The 18,528-nt window shown below is 45.2% G+C and overlaps 1 pseudogene; it reads left to right on the forward strand.

The window, feature by feature from the left end:
- Positions 1-13,614: 13,614 nt before the first annotated feature.
- On the forward strand, positions 13,615-14,754 carry LOC123076656 (serine decarboxylase 1-like; annotated as a pseudogene).
- The last annotated feature ends 3,774 nt before the right edge of the window (positions 14,755-18,528 follow it).

Raw genomic sequence — 18,528 nt, forward strand, 5'->3', positions numbered from 1 at the left:
CTCCAGCTGCCGTTCTGCAGAACGAAGATGAAACCATTGATCTGTCAAGCGACGAAGATCTTGGTGATGATGCCCTTGAGCTACTGATCAAGAGCAAGCAAGAGGCGGAGATCTTCAACGATCTGCCCCTCTTTGATGTGGATATTCTGAACAACTTCATCGATGAGTGGTTTGACAACCCGAGCCTCAACATTGATGATCTCCAGCTGCCAGTTGACATCAGCGTCACCTTCCATGGAACCATAGCTAATGAGTTGGCCTTGGCTCAGAAGATTGTCGAGCTGAAGAACAAAATTGATTATGAAAAGGCTCAATTCAAGAAGAACATGGCCAAGCTCAGTGTGGCTAATGTTCAAAGCTTCAAGGAAACGCTGCATGCGCTCAAATAACAGTTTCACATGAAACGTGAAGAAGCAAAAGGTTCAAGAGAGCGGATGAAATACTTCGTAGAGAAATGTCAAGCACACAATGAGGCAGAAAAGCGCAAGGCTCTTGGGCGTCCAGGCATCGACCCCAAGATGGCTGCCAAACAGAAGAAGAAGCCTGCTGTGGCCCAAGCAGAAGCATCAAGATAGGAAGCACCTCGCATTGTCTTCCCTGCCAGCATGACAGGCTCGAAGCCTAAGGTCCCCACAGCAGCTTCAGAACTCAAGAAGACAAGGGCAGCTGAAGCCGAAGCCAAGAAGCGCAAGCACAAGAATGTTTCTGATGATGCTCCATCAAAGAAGAAACAGAAAATGGTTTCAAAGAAAGAGCGTGCTGCGGCCTCTGAGCCTTTTGTTGTCGAGCCCATTTCTGTTGCTCGTCCTGCCTCCACCAACCAAGAGCGTCAACTTGTGATCCACAAGCCTGCTTTCACAGAGGCTCCTGAAAATGAAGAAGTACCAGCTGTTGACCCCATCACAGCTGAAGACGTTGGTCGTGAAGACAATGTAGAAGATGATGAAGTCCTTCCTCAAATCGAGCACCAACCGGTATCATCGCCTGTTCTTACAAACAGCGAACTCATCAGCATTGGTCGTCCTTTGATGCCAATTGCTCAGGATGATTCATGGGCTGATCGCCCCAGCAAGACACCCCTGCCCATGATGAAACTCCCACAACACCAACACCTCAAGTCACCACTCCGGTGCTTGACGACGACTACATGGTGCAGACCACTCCATCACCAAAGGCGTCGCCCGCATTCCGCAGGCTTCGCAAAGGCCCTAGGCCACAGGTCACCATGTCGAGCATTCCAGAAGGAGAAGTGCAACAAAGCTCAGTTGCACGCGAAGTGTTTCCTGAAGCCACTCCTACTGCGAATGTCTCTGAGTCTGAAGCAAAAGCTGCTGAAGACATTCCGGCTGCATCAGCCGATGACAAACAAGAACCAAGACAAGAAGAAGAAAGAGTTGCCACACCCCCTGTCACTCAAGAAGTCGTTCTCGAGGAGAACGTGACTGTGCCCGACCCTCCTGTCATCAAAGACACGGAGGTTGAGAACACTAAGGCTGCCACCAACAATGATATTGAAGCCAATGACGTTGTCATGGCTGAAGATAATGTGGAGCCTGAAGCCAATGTTGTGCCTGAAGCTCTTCTGCAACCTGAAGCCCATGTGGATGTCGATGCCACTGTTCCAGCCCCAAGGCCTCACACAATTGAATAGACCTATAATCGTGGTGAACTTGTCACAGTTCGGTGGCCCATCATGGTGCCTCCCACTACTCCTGGACCTCAATATGACTATCATGTGGAGCAGAGGCCACAAGTTCAGAAGCCAAAGCCCAGGCTACCAAGGCTTCCAGGTATTGCTACTTCACCAGGATCCTTTAGTGTCAACAGCTTCAGAGCCCACAACACCTTCTTCGATAGCGCCAAGAATCCATACTCAAAGCCAAAGATCTCATCTGATCGCTTCTGGAGCTATCAGCAGTGTAGCTATTATTCATTTGTCTTATACAATCAAGAGTGAATCTTTCCTCACATGCGTATGGATTGTGAAGCCATTGCTGGTCTGCCCTGCCTGGAAGAAGCTCTGGACTGTTTCAGAGAGGTTGGTCTTCTACAGTTCGTCACTGACAAAGAACACTCGAATGAAGAGCTTCTACTGTAGTTCTATGCCACTCTTCACATTCGTGGCTACAACAGGGATCCGAAGACTTGGATCCTTGAGTGGATGACAGGTGATGTGCACCATGAAGCCAAAGCTAGAGACATTATTGAGCTTACTTCCCTGCCCACTCTAGGTGAACTCTATGAGCCTGGTTGTCAGCTACACCAAAATGAACTGCAGAGTACCTTCCAGCGGCCTGAACCAAATATGAGTCAGATGCTCAGCATGATGAAGCCATTGCCTCAAGATGCTGATTATCCCAAGGAATTCTTCGTCAAGGACCTTGAGTACCTTCCCCGTACAATCTATCATATTCTGAGGCGTACTCTCTGGCCCATCAAGGGACACTCAGCTGAAGCCAAACTTGAAGGAGCCATGAAGACTTTAGTGTTCTATACTGGCAATGGCATCAGATTCAATTCTTAGGATTTCTTCATCAGACAACTTGCTGCATCTGGAATTGATCTATTTGGCTTGAAGTTTTATGCTCCATGGGTGATGTGCTTAATCAAGCTTCACTCTTCTGTCGACTATCAGCTCTCAGTGTGCAACCATCTTGTCTTCTTGCCTGAGGTTGATATGTCCATCGAAGCCATCTACCCTGAGCCAGCCAAGGAGCCCCTTTATCTTCATAATGCTGATCACCAAAGCTTCTCGCAACCAATGGAGGGTGTTCTTGCTGCAACTCGAGTCTATCCTCTGGCTGGAAATATGCGTGCGCCTCATCGTGCAAACACTGAAGTCACTGAAAGCACCATTGCTCAAAGGCCTCGGAAGCGATCTCGAGTACTCAATGACCGAGAGCTTCTTGTGGCCTTACATCAGAAACAAGATAGACACCATGACTGGCTAAAGCGTCAGATGCAGAGCCTCTTGGGGGATGTCAATCGCATTCGCAACCTTGCCACCAAGAACTCATTCATAGCTCATGAAGCCTGTCGGAGGTCTTGGAAGAGTCTCGCATTGCTATGCTCTAAAGACGATCTTCGCGAAGATGGCTTCATAGAGGGCTTCAAATTTGATTCCAAGCCTCCCCAGAATGCAATCTTGCGTCGGACTCCTTCCATAGATGACTCCGAGTATTCATCTTTGGCTACAACTGTTGTTGCGAGAGTCCTCGATGAATAAGACGATGCCACTTCACCAACCATGGCTTTGCCGCGTCTTGACACTGCACCAGGCCCCTCTGCACCACCGAACTCCAACGTCGACCCTGCACCTTCATCTACTCCTGATGGGAACGAGTAGATGCTCTATGTCTTCAAACCTTTTTTGGTCCTTACTAACAAAAGGGGGAGAAGCATATGAGTTGATAGTCTTCAAGCGGGTCCATATGGGTGGTTGCTATATTTTTTGCCAAGTGGTTACAACTCTCGTTTTTGATACATTTGGTTCTCTAGGTTGTAACACATAAACTTGATGGCCGTCTGCTACGTTTTCTGCTACTCTATCATGCGATGATAAATTCCGCATGAAGTCATTCCGCAGACGTCCATTTTTCATTATGCATGTCATTATCTTTGTTATATCTTTATATGCATGATGAATTGTCTTCATAGGTTGAAGAGGATCTCCACAAGTAAAACCTGCCATGTGCATTTGCATTCAAGAGCAAACTTGTTGGGGAACGTAGTAATTTCAAAAAAAATCCTACGCACACGCAAGATCATGGTGATGCATAGCAACGAGAGGGGAGAGTGTTGTCCACGTACCCTCGTAGACCGAAAGCGGAAGCGTTAACACAACGCGGTTGATGTAGTCGTACGTCTTCACGATCCGACCGATCAAGTACCGAACGTACGGCACCTCCGAGTTCAGCACACGTTCAGCTCGATGACGTCCCTCGAACTCCGATCCAGCCGAGTGTTGAGGGAGAGTTTCGTCAGCACGACGGCGTGGTGACGATGATGATGTTCTACCGACGCAGGGCTTCGCCTAAGCACCGCTACGATATTATCGAGGTGTAATATGGTCGAGGGGGGCACCGCACACGGCTAAGAGATCAATGATCAATTGTTGTGTCTATGGGGTGCCCCCCTGCCCCCGTATATAAAGGAGCAAGGGGGGAGGCCGCCGGCCTAGGAGGAGGGCGCGCCAAGGGGGGAGTCCTACTCCCACCGGGAGTAGGACTCCTCCTTTCCTTGTTGGAGTAGGAGTAGGGAAGGGAGAAGGAGAAGGAAGGAATGGGGCGCCCCCCCCCCCTCCCTAGTCCAATTCGGACTAGTCCATGGGGAGGGGTGCGGCCACCCTTTGGGGCCTTTCTCTCCTTTCCCGTATGGCCCATTAAGGCCCAATACGAATTCCCGTAACTCTCCGGTACTCCAAAAAATACCCGAATCACTCGGAACCTTTCCGAAGTCCGAATATAGTCGTCCAATATATCGATATTTACGTCTCGGCCATTTCGAGACTCCTCGTCATGTCCCCGATCTCATCCGGGACTCCGAACTCCTTCGGTACATCAAAACACATAAACTCATAATATAACCGTCATCGTAACGTTAAGCGTGCGGACCCTACGGGTTCGAGAACTATGTAGACATGACCGAGACACCTCTCCGGTCAATAACCAATAGCGGAACCTGGATGCTCATATTGGCTCCCACATATTCTACGAAGATCTTTATCGGTCAGACCGCATAACAACATACGTTATTCCCTTTGTCATCGGTATGTTACTTGCCCGAGATTCGATCGTCGGTATCTCGATACCTAGTTCAATCTCGTTACCGGGAAGTCTCTTTACTCGTTCCGTAATACATCATCCCGCAACTAACTCATTAGTTACAATGCTTGCAAGGCTTATAATGATGTGCATTACCGAGTGGGCCCAGAGATACCTCTCCGACAATCGGAGTGACAAATCATAATCTCGAAATACGCCAACCCAACAAGTACCTTCGGAGACACCTGTAGAGCACCTTTATAATCACCCAGTTACGTTGTGACGTTTGGTAGCACACAAAGTGTTCCTCCGGTAAACGGGAGTTGCATAATCTCATAGTCATAGGAACATGTATAAGTCATGAAGAAAGCAATAGCAACATACTAAATGATCGAGTGCTAAGCTAACGAAATGGGTCAAGTCAATCACATCATTCTCCTAATGATGTGATCCCATTAATCAAATGACAACTCATGTCAATGTCTAGGAAACATAACCATCTTTGATCAACGAGCTAGTCAAGTAGAGGCATACTAGTGACAATCTGTTTGTCTATGTATTCACACATGTATCAAGTTTCCGGTTAATACAATTCTAGCATGAATAATAAACATTTATCATGATATAAGGAAATAAATAATAACTTTATTATTGCCTCTAGGGCATATTTCCTTCAGTCTCCCACTTGCACTAGAGTCAATAATCTAGTTCACATCGCCATGTGATTTAACATCAATAGTTCACATCACCATGTGATTAACACCCATAGTTCACATCGTCATGTGACCATTACCCAAAGGGTTTACTAGAGTCAGTAATCTAGTTAACATCGCTATGTGATTAACACCCAAAGAGTACTAAGGTGTGATCATGTTTTGCTTGTGAGATAATTTTAGTCAACGGGTCTGTCACATTCAGATCCGTAAGTATTTTGCAAATTTCTATGTCTACAATGCTCTGCATGGAGCTACTCTAGCTAATTGCTCCCACTTTCAATATGTATCTAGACCGAGATTTAGAGTCATCTAGATTAGTGTCAAAACTTGCATCAACGTAACTCTTTACGACGAGCCTTTTGTCACTTCCATAATCGAGAAACATATCCTTATTCCAGTCAGGATAATTTTGACCGCTGTCCAGTGGTCTACTCCTAGATCACTATTACTCCCTTGCCAAAATCAGTGTAGGGTATACAATAGATCTGGTACACAGCATGGCATACTTTATAGAACCTATGGCCGAGGCATAGGGAATGACTTTCATTCTTTTTCTATCTTCTGCCGTGGTCGGGCTTTGAGTCTTACTCAATTTCACACCTTGTAACACAGGCAAGAAACTCTTTCTTTGACTGTTCCATTTTGAACTACTTCAAAATCTTGTTAAGGTATGTACTCATTGAAAAAACTTATCAAGCATCTTGATCTATCTCTATAGATCTTGATGCTCAATATGTAAGCAGATTCACCGAGGTCTTTCTTTGAAAAACTCCTTTCAAACACTCCTTTGTGCTTTGCTGAATTATTTCCGATCAACAATATGTCATTCACATATACTTATCAGAAATGTTGTAGTGCTCCCACTCACTTTCTTGTAAATACAGGCTTCACCGCAAGTATGTATAAAACTATATGCTTTGATCAACTTATCAAAGCGTATATTCCAACTCCGAGATGCTTGCACCAGTCCATAGATGGATCGCTGGAGTTTGCATATTTTGTTAGCACCTTTAGGATTGACAAAATCTTCTGGTTGCATCATATACAACTCTTCTTTAATAAATCCATTAAGGAATGCAGTTTTGTTTATCCATTTGCCAGATTTCATAAAATGCGGAAATTGCTAACATGATTCGGACAGACTTAAGCATCGCTGCGAGTGAGAAAATATCATCGTAGTCAACACCTTGAACTTTGTCAAAAACCTTTTTCCGACAAGTCTAGCTTTGTAGATAGTATCACTACTATCAGCGTCCGTCTTCCTCTTGAAGATCCATTTATTTTCTATGGCTTGCCGATCATCGGGCAAGTCAACCAAAGTCCACACTTTGTTTTCATACATGGATCCCATCTCAGATTTCATGGCCTCAAGCCATTTTGCGGAATCTGGGCTCATCATTGCTTCCTCATAGTTCGTAGGTTCATCATGGTCAAGTAACATGACCTCCAGAACTGAATTACCATACCACTCTGGTGCGGATCTCACTCTGGTTGACCTACGAGGTTCGGTAGTAAATTGATCCGAAGCTTCATGATCATCATCATTAACTTCCTCACTAATTGGTGTAAGCATCACTGGAACTGATTTCAGTGATGAACTACTTTCCAATAAGGGAGCAGGTACAATTACCTCATCAAGCTCTACTTTCCTCCCACTCACTTCTTTCAAGAGAAACTCCTTCTCTAGAAAGGATCCATTCTTAGCAACGAATGTCTTGCCTTCGGATCTGTGATAGAAGGTGTACCCAACAGTCTCCTTTGGGTATCCTATGAAGACATATTTCTCCGATTTGGGTTTGAGCTTATCAGGATGAAACTTTTCATATAAGCATCACAACCCCAAACTTTAAGAAACGACAACTTTGGTTTCTTGCCAAACCACAGTTCATAAGATGTCGTCTCAACGGATTTAGAAGGTACCCTATTTAACGTGAATGCAGCTATCTCTAATGCATAACCCCAAAACGATAGTGGTAGATCGGTAAGAGACATCATATATCGCACCATATCTAATAAAGTACGGTTACGATGTTCGGACACACCATTACACTGTGGTGTTCCAGGTGGCGTGAGTAGTGAAACTATTTCACATTGTTTTAACTGAAGGCCAAACTCGTAACTCAAATACTCTTCTCCATGATCAGATCGTAGAAACTTTATTTTCTTGTTACGATGATTTTCCGCTTCACTCTGAAATTATATGAACTTTTCAAATGTTTCAGACTTCTGTTTCATTAAGTAGATATACCCATATCTGCTCAAATCATCTATGAAGGTCAGAAAATAATGATACCTGCTACGAGCCTCAATATTCATCGGACCACATACATCTATATGTATGATTTCCAACAAATCTGTTGCTCTCTCCATAGTTCCGGAGAACGGCATTTTAGTCATCTTGCCCATGAGGCACGGTTCGCAAGCATCAAGTGATTCATAATCAAGTGATTCCAAAATCCCATCAGTATGGAGTTTCTTCATGCGCTTTACACCAGTATGACCTAAACGGCAGTGCCACAAATAAGTTGCACTATCATTATTAACTTTGCATCTTTTGGCTTCATTATTATGAATATGTGTATCACTACGATCGAGATCCAACAAACCATTTTATTGGGTGTATGACCATAGAAGGTTTTATTCATGTAAACAGAACAACAATTATTCTCTAATTTAAATGAATAACCGTATTGCAACAAACATGATCAAATCATATTCATGCTCAACGCAAACACCAAATAACACTTATTTAGTTTCAACACTAATCCCAAAGTATAGGGAGTGTGCGATGATGATCATATCAATCTTGGAACTACTTCCAACACACATCGTCACCTCGCCTTTTACTAGTCTCTGTTTATTCTGCAACTCCCGTTTCGAGTTACTACTCTTAGCAACTGAACCAGTATCAAATACCGAGGGGTTGCTATAAACACTAGTAAAGTACACATCAATAACATGTATATCCAATATACCTTTGTTCACTTTGCCATCCTTCTTATCCACCAAATAGTTGGGGTAGTTCCGCTTCCAGTGACCAGTCCCTTTGCAGTAGAAGCACTTAGTCTCAGGCTTACGACCAGACTTAGGCTTCTTCACTTGAGCAGCAACTTGCTTGCCGTTCTTCTTGAAGTTCCCCTTCTTCCCTTTGCCCTTTTCTTGAAACTAGTGGTCTCGTCAACCATCAACACTTGATGTTTTTCTTGATTTCTACCTTCGTCGATTTCAGCATCATGAAGAGCTCGGGAATTACTTTCGTCATCCCTTGCATACTATAGTTCATCACGAAGTTCTACTAACTTGGTGATGGTGACTAGAGAATTCTGTCAATCACTATTTTATCTGGAAGATTAACTCCCACTTGATTCAAGCGATTGTAGTACCCAGACAATCTGAGCACATGCTCACTGCTTGAGCTATTCTCCTCCATCTTTTAGCTATAGAACTTGTTGGAGACTTCATATCTCTCAACTCGGGTATTTTCTTGAAATATTAACTTCAACTCCTGGAACATCTCATATGGTCCATGACGTTCAAAACGTCTTTGAAGTCCCGATTCTAAGCCGTTAAGCATGGTGCACTAAACTATCAAGTAGTCATCATATTGAGCTAGCCAAACATTCGTAACGTCTGCATCAGCTCCTGTAATAGGTCTGTCACCTAGCGGTGCATCAAGGACATAATTCTTCTGTGCAGCAATGAGGATAATCCTCAGATCACGGATCCAATCCGCATCTTTGCTACTAACATCTTTCAACATAATTTTTCTCTAGGAACATATCAAAAATAAACACAGGGAAGCAACAACGCGAGCTATTGATCTACAACATAATTTGCAAAATACTATCAGGACTAAGTTCATGATAAATTTAAGTTCAATTAATCATATTACTTAAGAACTCCCACTTAGATAGACATCCCTCTAATCCTCTAAGTGATCACGTGATCCATATCAACTAAACCATAACCGATCATCACGTGAAATGGAGTAGCTTTCAATGGTGAACATCGCTATGTTGATCATATCTACTATATGATTCACGCTCGACCTTTTGGTCTTAGTGTTCCGAGGCCATATCTGCATATGCTAGGCTCGTCAAGTTTAACCTGAGTATTCTGCGTGTGCAAAACTGGCTTGCACCCATTGTAGATGGACGTAGAGCTTATCACACCCGATCATCACGTGGTGTCCGGGCACGACGAACTTTGGCAACGGTGCATACTCAGGGAGAACACTTTTATCTTGAAATTTAGTGAGAGATCATCTTATAATGCTACCGTCAATCAAAGCAAGATAAGATGCATAAAAGATAAACATCACATGCAATCAATATAAGTGATATGATATGGCCATCATCATCTTGTGCTTGTGATCTCCATCTCCGAAGCACCGTCATGATCACCATCGTCACCGGCGCGACACCTTGATCTCCATCGTAGCATCGTTGTCGTTTCGCCAACTATTGCTTCTACGACTATCGCTACCGCTTAGTGATAAAGTAAAACAATTACATGGCGATTGTATTGCATACATAAAGCGACAACCATATGGCTCCTGCCAGTTGCCGATAACTCGGTTACAAAACATGATCATCTCATACAATATAATTCAGCATCATGTCTTGACCATATCACATCACAACATGCCCTGCAAAAACAAGTTAGACGTCCTCTACTTTGTTGTTGCAAGTTTTACGTGGCTGCTACGGGCTTAGCAAGAACCGTTCTTACCTACGCATCAAAACCACAAGATAGTTTGTCAAGTTGGTGCTGTTTTAACCTTCGCAAGGACCGGGCGTAGCCACACTCGGTTCAACTAAAGTGAGAGAGACAGACACCCGCCAGTCACCTTTAAGCAACGAGTGCTCGCAACGGTGAAACCAGTCTCGCGTAAGCGTAAGCGTAATGTCGGTCCGGGCCGCTTCATCTCACAATACCGCCGAATCAAAATATGACATTCTGGTAAGCAGTATGACTTATATCGCCCACAACTCACTTGTGTTCTACTCGTGCATATAACATCAACGCATAAAACCAGGCTCGGATGCCACTGTTGGGGAATGTAGTAATTTCAAAAAAATTCCTACGCACACGCAAGATCAGGGTGATGCATAGCAACGAGAGGGGAGAGTGTTGTCCACGTACCCTCGTAGACCGAATGCGGAAGCGTTAACACAACGCGGTTGATGTAGTCGTACGTCTTCATGATCCGACCGATCAAGTACCGAACGTACGGCACCTCCGAGTTCAGCACACGTTCAGCTCGATGACGTCCCTCGAACTCCGATCCAGCCGAGTGTTGGGGGAGAGTTTCGTCAGCACGACGGCATGGTGACGATGATGATGTTCTACCAACACAGGGCTTCGCCTAAGCACCGCTACGATATTATCGAGGTGTAATATGATGGAGGGGGGCACCGCACACGGCTAAGAGATCAATGATCAATTGTTGTGTCCATGGGGTGCCCCCTGCCCCCGTATATAAAGGAGCAAGGGGGGAGGCCGCCGGCCTAGGAGGAGGGCGCGCCAAGGGGGGAGTCCTACTCCCACCGGGAGTAGGACTCCTCCTTTCCTTGTTGGAGTAGGAGTAGGGAAGGGAGAAGGAGAAGGAAGGAATGGGGCGCCCCCCCTCCCTAGTCCAATTCGGACTAGTCCATGGGGAGGGGTGCGGCCACCCTTTGGGGCCTTTCTCTCCTTTCCCGTATGGCCCATTAAGGCCCAATACGAATTCCCGTAACTCTCCGGTACTCCAAAAAATACCCGAATCACTCGGAACCTTTCCGAAGTCCGAATATAGTCGTCCAATATATCGATATTTACGTCTCGGCCATTTCGAGACTCCTCGTCATGTCCCCGATCTCATCCGGGACTCCGAACTCCTTCGTTACATCAAAACACATAAACTCATAATATAACCGTCATCGTAACGTTAAGCGTGCGGACCCTACGGGTTCGAGAACTATGTAGACATGACCGAGACACCTCTCCGGTCAATAACCAATAGCGGAACCTGGATGCTCATATTGGCTCCCACATATTCTACGAAGATCTTTATCAGTCAGACCGCATAACAACATACGTTATTCCCTTTGTCATCGGTATGTTACTTGCCCGAGATTCGATCGTCGGTATCTCGATACCTAGTTCAATCTCGTTACCGGCAAGTCTCTTTACTCGTTCCGTAATACATCATCCCGCAACTAACTCATTAGTTACAATGCTTGCAAGGCTTAGAGTGATGTGCATTACCGAGTGGGCCCAGAGATACCTCTCCGACAATCGGAGTGACAAATCCTAATCTCGAAATACGCCAACCCAACAAGTACCTTCGGAGACACCTGTAGAGCACCTTTATAATCACCCAGTTACGTTGTGACGTTTGGTAGCACACAAAGTGTTCTCCGGTAAACGGGAGTTGCATAATCTCATAGTCATAGGAACATGTATAAGTCATGAAGAAAGCAATAGCAACATACTAAACGATTGAGTGCTAAGCTAACGGAATGGGTCAAGTCAATCACATCATTCTCCTAATGATGTGATCCCATTAATCAAATGACAACTCATGTCAATGGCTAGGAAACATAACCATCTTTGATCAACGAGCTAGTCAAGTAGAGGCATACTAGTGACACTCTGTTTGTCTATGTATTCACACATGTATCAAGTTTCCGGTTAATACAATTCTAGCATGAATAATAAACATTTATCATGATATAAGGAAATAAATAATAACTTTATTATTGCCTCTAGGGCATATTTCCTTCAAAACTACTTATATGCACATCTTCAGGGGGAGCTTTTGCTACTTATGAAGACAATGCCTTAAATCCCTAAACTTTCACATACTTTAATCCCCGTTGAAAACTTCAACCAGTTTGTCATCAATCACCAAAAAGGGGGAGATTGTAAGTGCATCTAGTGCCACCCCTAGTTGGTTTTGGAGTATTGACGACAAACTTGGTTGAGGGACTAATGTGTTTGTGAGAATTGCAAGATAACACAGGTAGTAGTCCCTCATTGATTCGGTTTTCCTACCAGAGATGACCCCTAAAAATGTGTGAAGACATTGAAGACAATGGTGGTCTGTGAAGATATTCACAACGAAGATTATGACTTGAGAAGACATTCACATGAAGACTATGGAGTGCGAAGACATAGTTGTTTCGTAGTTTCCTTTTCTTCTTTGTTGACTCATAGAAACCACCGCACTGTTAAGTGGGGTCCAATTGAACAAAGCCAGAGTGACTGAAGTGATGCTCAACCAAATCCTATGTCTTCGAGCGAAGACAATGAGAGCAAATCTTATCCAGAGCTGGATGAGTCAGCTTTACTTGTAGCCCAAGTCAAGCTGACGCGTGTGTTTGAAATATGACCGTTGGACATGTGTCAGTTCCTTAGTGACCCAGTGTCATTTCGGACAGATCAGGTCGGGTTGCCTCCTGGCTATAAATAGCCCACCCCCTACACCATAAATTGGTGGCTGCTCAGAGTTAGTGCACGACTTTTGTCGTTTGAGAGCAACCCACCTCCGAAGCATTTGAGAGAGAGAGATCCTTGCGAGGACAAAGCCCAAAACACCCAGAGCCAAAGAGTGTTAGGCATCACTGAAGGCTTTCTGTCCGCGTGATCTGAAGCCTTATTACAGTTGAGGACTGTGAATCCTCCAGCCGGTTAGGCGTCACGTTCTGAGCATCCAAGAGTCATTGTGGATTGCCAGTGAACGAAGTCTGTGAAGGTTTGGAAGTCTACCTTGAAGACTTACCAGAGTGATTGGGCGAGGACTAAGTGTCCTTACACTACTAGGGAAAACCGTAGCAGTAGCGCGGGAATAATGCCTATCAGTAGCGCTGGGTGCGGCGCTACTAATAAGGCGCTACAGCTAAAGCTTAGCAGTAGCGTCTGTCAACCCACGCTACTGCTATATCGACTTAGTAGTAGTGCTTTCACCAAAGAGCGCTACTGGTAATTACTAGTAGCGCTTCTCTCAGCCCGCGTTACTACTATTATTCCGTATTTCACTTTTATTTCATGTTGTATTCATACACATTTATTCAAGTTTTCATACAACAGCAATTTAGAGATTGTTTTTACATCATAATGAGTTATTACATCACAGGGTGAAAGAACCGTGGATGTATTGTAACAGGAGAGAACTTTTTCCTGATGGAATTATATACGCATCTTGGGAGTCACATTACTCTGTCTTCAAGGCAGCTATGATGTATAGGGTTGAGTGTGTCAAGATCGACACTCTGGTCACCGGAGAGATGAACTGTGCAAATTTCAGAGCAAAGCTGCTGGAGAACCCAGGGAGACCTGCCATTGTCAATGTGAATATTGGTTAGCGTCTTAACTTCGCCAACTAGAGAGAGACGCATGGAATTGTTCGTATTCTCCCTATAAAAACTCATCTAATTGATATTGACCATTTTAAAGAAAATCTTATAAATACAACTGTGAAGGGAGCAATTGATGATCTTGACAGGAACACGAGAATTATTGTGACGGTGCTCTGGCTGGTCTTATGATGCCATTTATAAAGCAAGTAAGGTATGTTAACTTTCAAGCAGTAAATTTGTCACGACAATTTTGACAAAATATCGATAATATTGAATAACGATTTAACTAATTACCTTTGCCCCTACTTTTATCTAGGCTCCAAAGGTGACATTCAAGAAGCCCATCAGAAGCGTCAGTGTCTCCGGCCACAAGTTCATGGGTTGCCCAGTACCATGTGGCGTGGTAATAACCAGCTTGAGCATGTAAAAGTACTTTCTACCGATATCGAATACCTATCATCCAGAGACGCAACAATCATGGGGAGCCGCAATGGGCACGCGCCAATGTACCTATGGTATACGTTGAACAAGAAGGGTTACAAAGGCATCCGCGAGGAAGTTCAAAAGTGCTAGAAAAATGCTCAGCACCTCGCCAACCGTCTCAAGGAGATGGGAGTAAGTGCATCCCTAAACAAGTTGAGTAGCACGATGGTCTTCGAGAGGCCACAAGATGAGACTTTTGTGCACAAGTGGCAGCTTGCCTATGAGGGCAGCATCGCACATGTGGTAGTGATGCCAAACATCGGTGTGGAGAAGCTCGATGAATTTGTTGAGGAGCTTGTCGCCAAACGGACCTGGCATGAAGGCAAAGTGTTTAACATAGTATGTGTTGCAAAGGACATAGGGCAAGACAATTGCCTTTGTAGTCTGCATAACAAGAAGTCACGGACAACTACAAAAGATCAGGAACAACAACTTACAATAGGGAGTTAATTTAAGGGGCACACGTGATTGATTTAGCTTTAATAAAATGGACATGGCTGTTGGAAATATGCCCTAGAGGCAATAATAAATGGTTATTATTATATTTCTTTGTTCATGATAATTGTCTATTATTCATGCTATAATTGTATTGTCCGGAAATCGTAATACATGTGTGGATACATAGACCACAACGTGTCCCTAGTAAGCCTCTAGTTGACTAGCTCGTTGATCAACAGATAGTCATGGTTTCCTGACTATGGACATTGGATGTCATTGATAACGGGATCACATCATTAGGAGAATGATGTGATGGACAAGACCCAATCCTAAGCATAGCATAAAAGATCGTGTAGTTTCGTTTGCTAGAGCTTTTCCAATGTCAAGTATCTTTTCCTTAGACCATGAGATCGTGCAACTCCCGGATACCGTAGGAGTGCTTTGGGTGTGCCAAACGTCACAACGTAACTGGGTGACTATAAAGGTGCATTACGGGTATCTCCGAAAGTGTCTGTTGGGTTGGCACGGATCGAGACTGGGATTTGTCACTCCGTGTGACGGAGAGGTATCTCTGGGCCCACTCGGTAATGCATCATCATAATGAGCTCAATGTGACTAAGGCGTTAGTCACGGGATCATGCATTGCGGTACGAGTAAAGAGACTTGCCGGTAACGAGATTGAACAAGGTATTGGGATACCGACGATCGAATCTCGGGCAAGTAACATACCGATTGACAAAGGGAATTGCATACGGATTGATTGAATCCTCGACACCGTGGTTCATCCGATGAGATCATCGTGGAACATGTGGGAGCCAACATGGGTATCCAGATCCCGCTGTTGGTTATTGACCGGAGAGGCGTCTCGGTCATGTCTGCATGTCTCCCGAACCCGTAGGGTCTACACACTTAAGGTCCGGTGACGCTAGGGTTGTAGAGATATATGTATGCGGAAACCCGAAAGTTGTTCGGAGTCCCGGATGAGATCCCGGACGTCACGAGAGGTTCCGGAATGGTCCGGAGGTGAAGAATTATATATAGGAAGTCAAGTTTCGGCCACCGGGAAAGTTTCGGGGGTTACCGGTATTGTACCGGGACCACCGGAAGGGTCCCGGGGGTCCACCGGGTGGGGCCACCTATCCCGGAGGGCCCCGTGGGCTGAAAGTGGAAGGGAACCAGCCCTTAGTGGGCTGGGGCGCCCCCCTTGGGCCTCCCCCCATGCGCCTAGGGTTGGGAACCCTAGGGGGGAGCTTCCCCCTTGCCTTGGGGGGCAAGGCAACCCCTTCCCCCCTTGGCCGCCGCCCCCCCCCCCCCTTGGAGATCCCATCTCCCAGGGCTGGCGCACCCCCCCCAGGGGCCTATATAAAGGGGGGAGGGAGGGCAGCAACCTACAGCCTTGGGCGCCTCCCTCCTCCCCTGCAACACCTCTCTCTCTCTCACAGAAGCTTGGCGAAGCCCTGCCGGAGACCCGCTACATCCACCACCACGCCGTCGTGCTGCTGGATCTCCATCAACCTCTCCTTCCCCCTTGCTGGATCAAGAAGGAGGAGACGTCGCTGCACCGTACGTGTGTTGAACGCGGAGGTGCCGTCCGTTCGGCACTCGGTCATCGGTGATTTGGATCACGGCGAGTACGACTCCGTCATCCACGTTCATTGGAACGCTTCCGCTCGCGATCTACAAGGGTATGTAGATGCACTCCTTTCCCTCGTTGCTAGTAGACTCCATAGATGCATCTTGGTGAGCGTAGGAAAATTTTAAATTATGCTACGATTCCCAACAGTGGCATCATGAGCCAAGCCTATGCGTAGTTACTATGCACGAGTAGAACACAAAGCAGTTGTGGGCGTTGAGTTTGCCAATTCTTCTTGCCGCTACTAGTCGTTTCTTGTTTCGGCGGCATTGTAGGATGAAGCGGCCCGGACCGACCTTACACGTACGCTTACGTGAGACAGGTTCCACCGACTAACATGCACTAGATGCATAAGGTGGCTAGCGGGTGTCTGTCTCTCCTACTTTAGTCGGAACGGATTCGATGAAAAGGGTCCTTATGAAGGGTAAATAGAAATTGGCAAATCACGTTGTGGTCATACGTAGGTAAGAAAACGTTCTTGCTAGAAACCTACAAACCACGTAAAAACTTGCAACAACAATTAGAGGACATCTAACTTGTTTTTGCAGCAAGTGCTATGTGATGTGATATGGCCAGAAGATGTGATGAATGATATATGTGTGATGTATGAGATTGATCATATTCTTGTAATAGGAATCACGACTTGCATTTCGATGAGTATGACAACCGGCAGGAGCCATAGGAGTTGTCTTTATTATTTTGTATGACCTGCGTGTCATTGAATAACGCCATGTAATTACTTTACTTTGTTGCTAAACGCGTTAGCCATAGAAGTAGAAGTAATCATTGGCGTGACGACTTCATGAAGACACAATGATGGAGATCATGATGATGGAGATCATGGTGTCATGCCGGTGACAAAGATGATCATGGTGCCCCGAAGATGGAGATCAAAGGAGCATAATGATATTGGCCATATCATGTCACTATTTGATTGCATGTGATGTTTATCATGTTTTTGCATCTTATTTGCTTAGAACGATGGTAGCAAGTAGGATGATCCCTTATAATAATTTCAAGAAAGTGTTCACCCTAACTGTGCACCGTTGCGAAGGTTCGTTGTTTCGAAGCACCACGTGATGATCGGGTGTGATAGATTCTAACGTTCGAATACAACGGGTGTTGACGAGCCTAGCATGTACAGACATGGCCTCGGAACACACGCAATACACTTAGGTTGACTTGACGAGCCTAGCATGTACAGACATGGCCTCGGAACATGGAGGACCGAAAGGTCGAGCATGAGTCGTATAGAAGATACGATCAACATGGAGATGTTCACCGATCTTGACTAGTCCGTCTCACGTGATGATCGGACACGGCCTAGTTAAACTCGGATCATGTTTCACTTAGATGACTAGAGGGATGTCTATCTGAGTGGGAGTTCATTAAATAATTTGATTAGATGAACTTAATTATCATGAACTTAGTCTAAAATCTTTACACTATGTCTTGTAGATCAAATGGCCCACGTTGTCCTCAATTTCAACGCGTTCCTAGAGAAAACCAAGCTGAAAGATGATGGCAGCAACTATACGGACTGGGTCCGGAACCTGAGGATCATCCTCATAGCAGCCAAGAAAGATTATGTCTTAGAAGCACCGCTAGGTGAAGCACCAATCCCAGAGAACCAAGACGTTATGAACGCTTGGCAGCAGCGTGCTGATGATTACTCCCTCGTTCAGTGCGGCATGCTTTACAGCTTAGAACCGGGTCTCCAAAAGCGTTTTGAGAAACATGGAGCATATGAGATGTTCGAGGAGCTGAAAATGGTTTTCCAAGCTCATGCCCGGGTCGAGAGATATGAAGTCTCCGACAAGTTCTTCAACTGTAAAATGGAGGAGAACAGTTCTGTTAGTGAGCACATACTCAGAATGTCTGGGTTGCATAACCGCTTGTCTCAGCTGGGAGTCAATCTCCCGGATGACGCGGTCATTGACAGAATCCTCCAGTCGCTTCCACCAAGCTACAAGAGCTTTGTGATGAACTTCAATATGCAGGGGATGGAAAAGACCATTCCTGAGGTATATTCAATGCTGAAATCAGCGGAGGTGGAAATCAGAAAAGAACATCAAGTGTTGATGGTGAATAAAACCACTAAGTTCAAGAAGGGCAAGGGTAAGAAGAACTTCAAGAAGGACGGCAAGGGAGTT

The sequence above is a fragment of the Triticum aestivum genome, chromosome 3D, assembly GCF_018294505.1.
Source record: "Triticum aestivum cultivar Chinese Spring chromosome 3D, IWGSC CS RefSeq v2.1, whole genome shotgun sequence".
NCBI classification, from domain to species: domain Eukaryota; kingdom Viridiplantae; phylum Streptophyta; class Magnoliopsida; order Poales; family Poaceae; genus Triticum; species Triticum aestivum.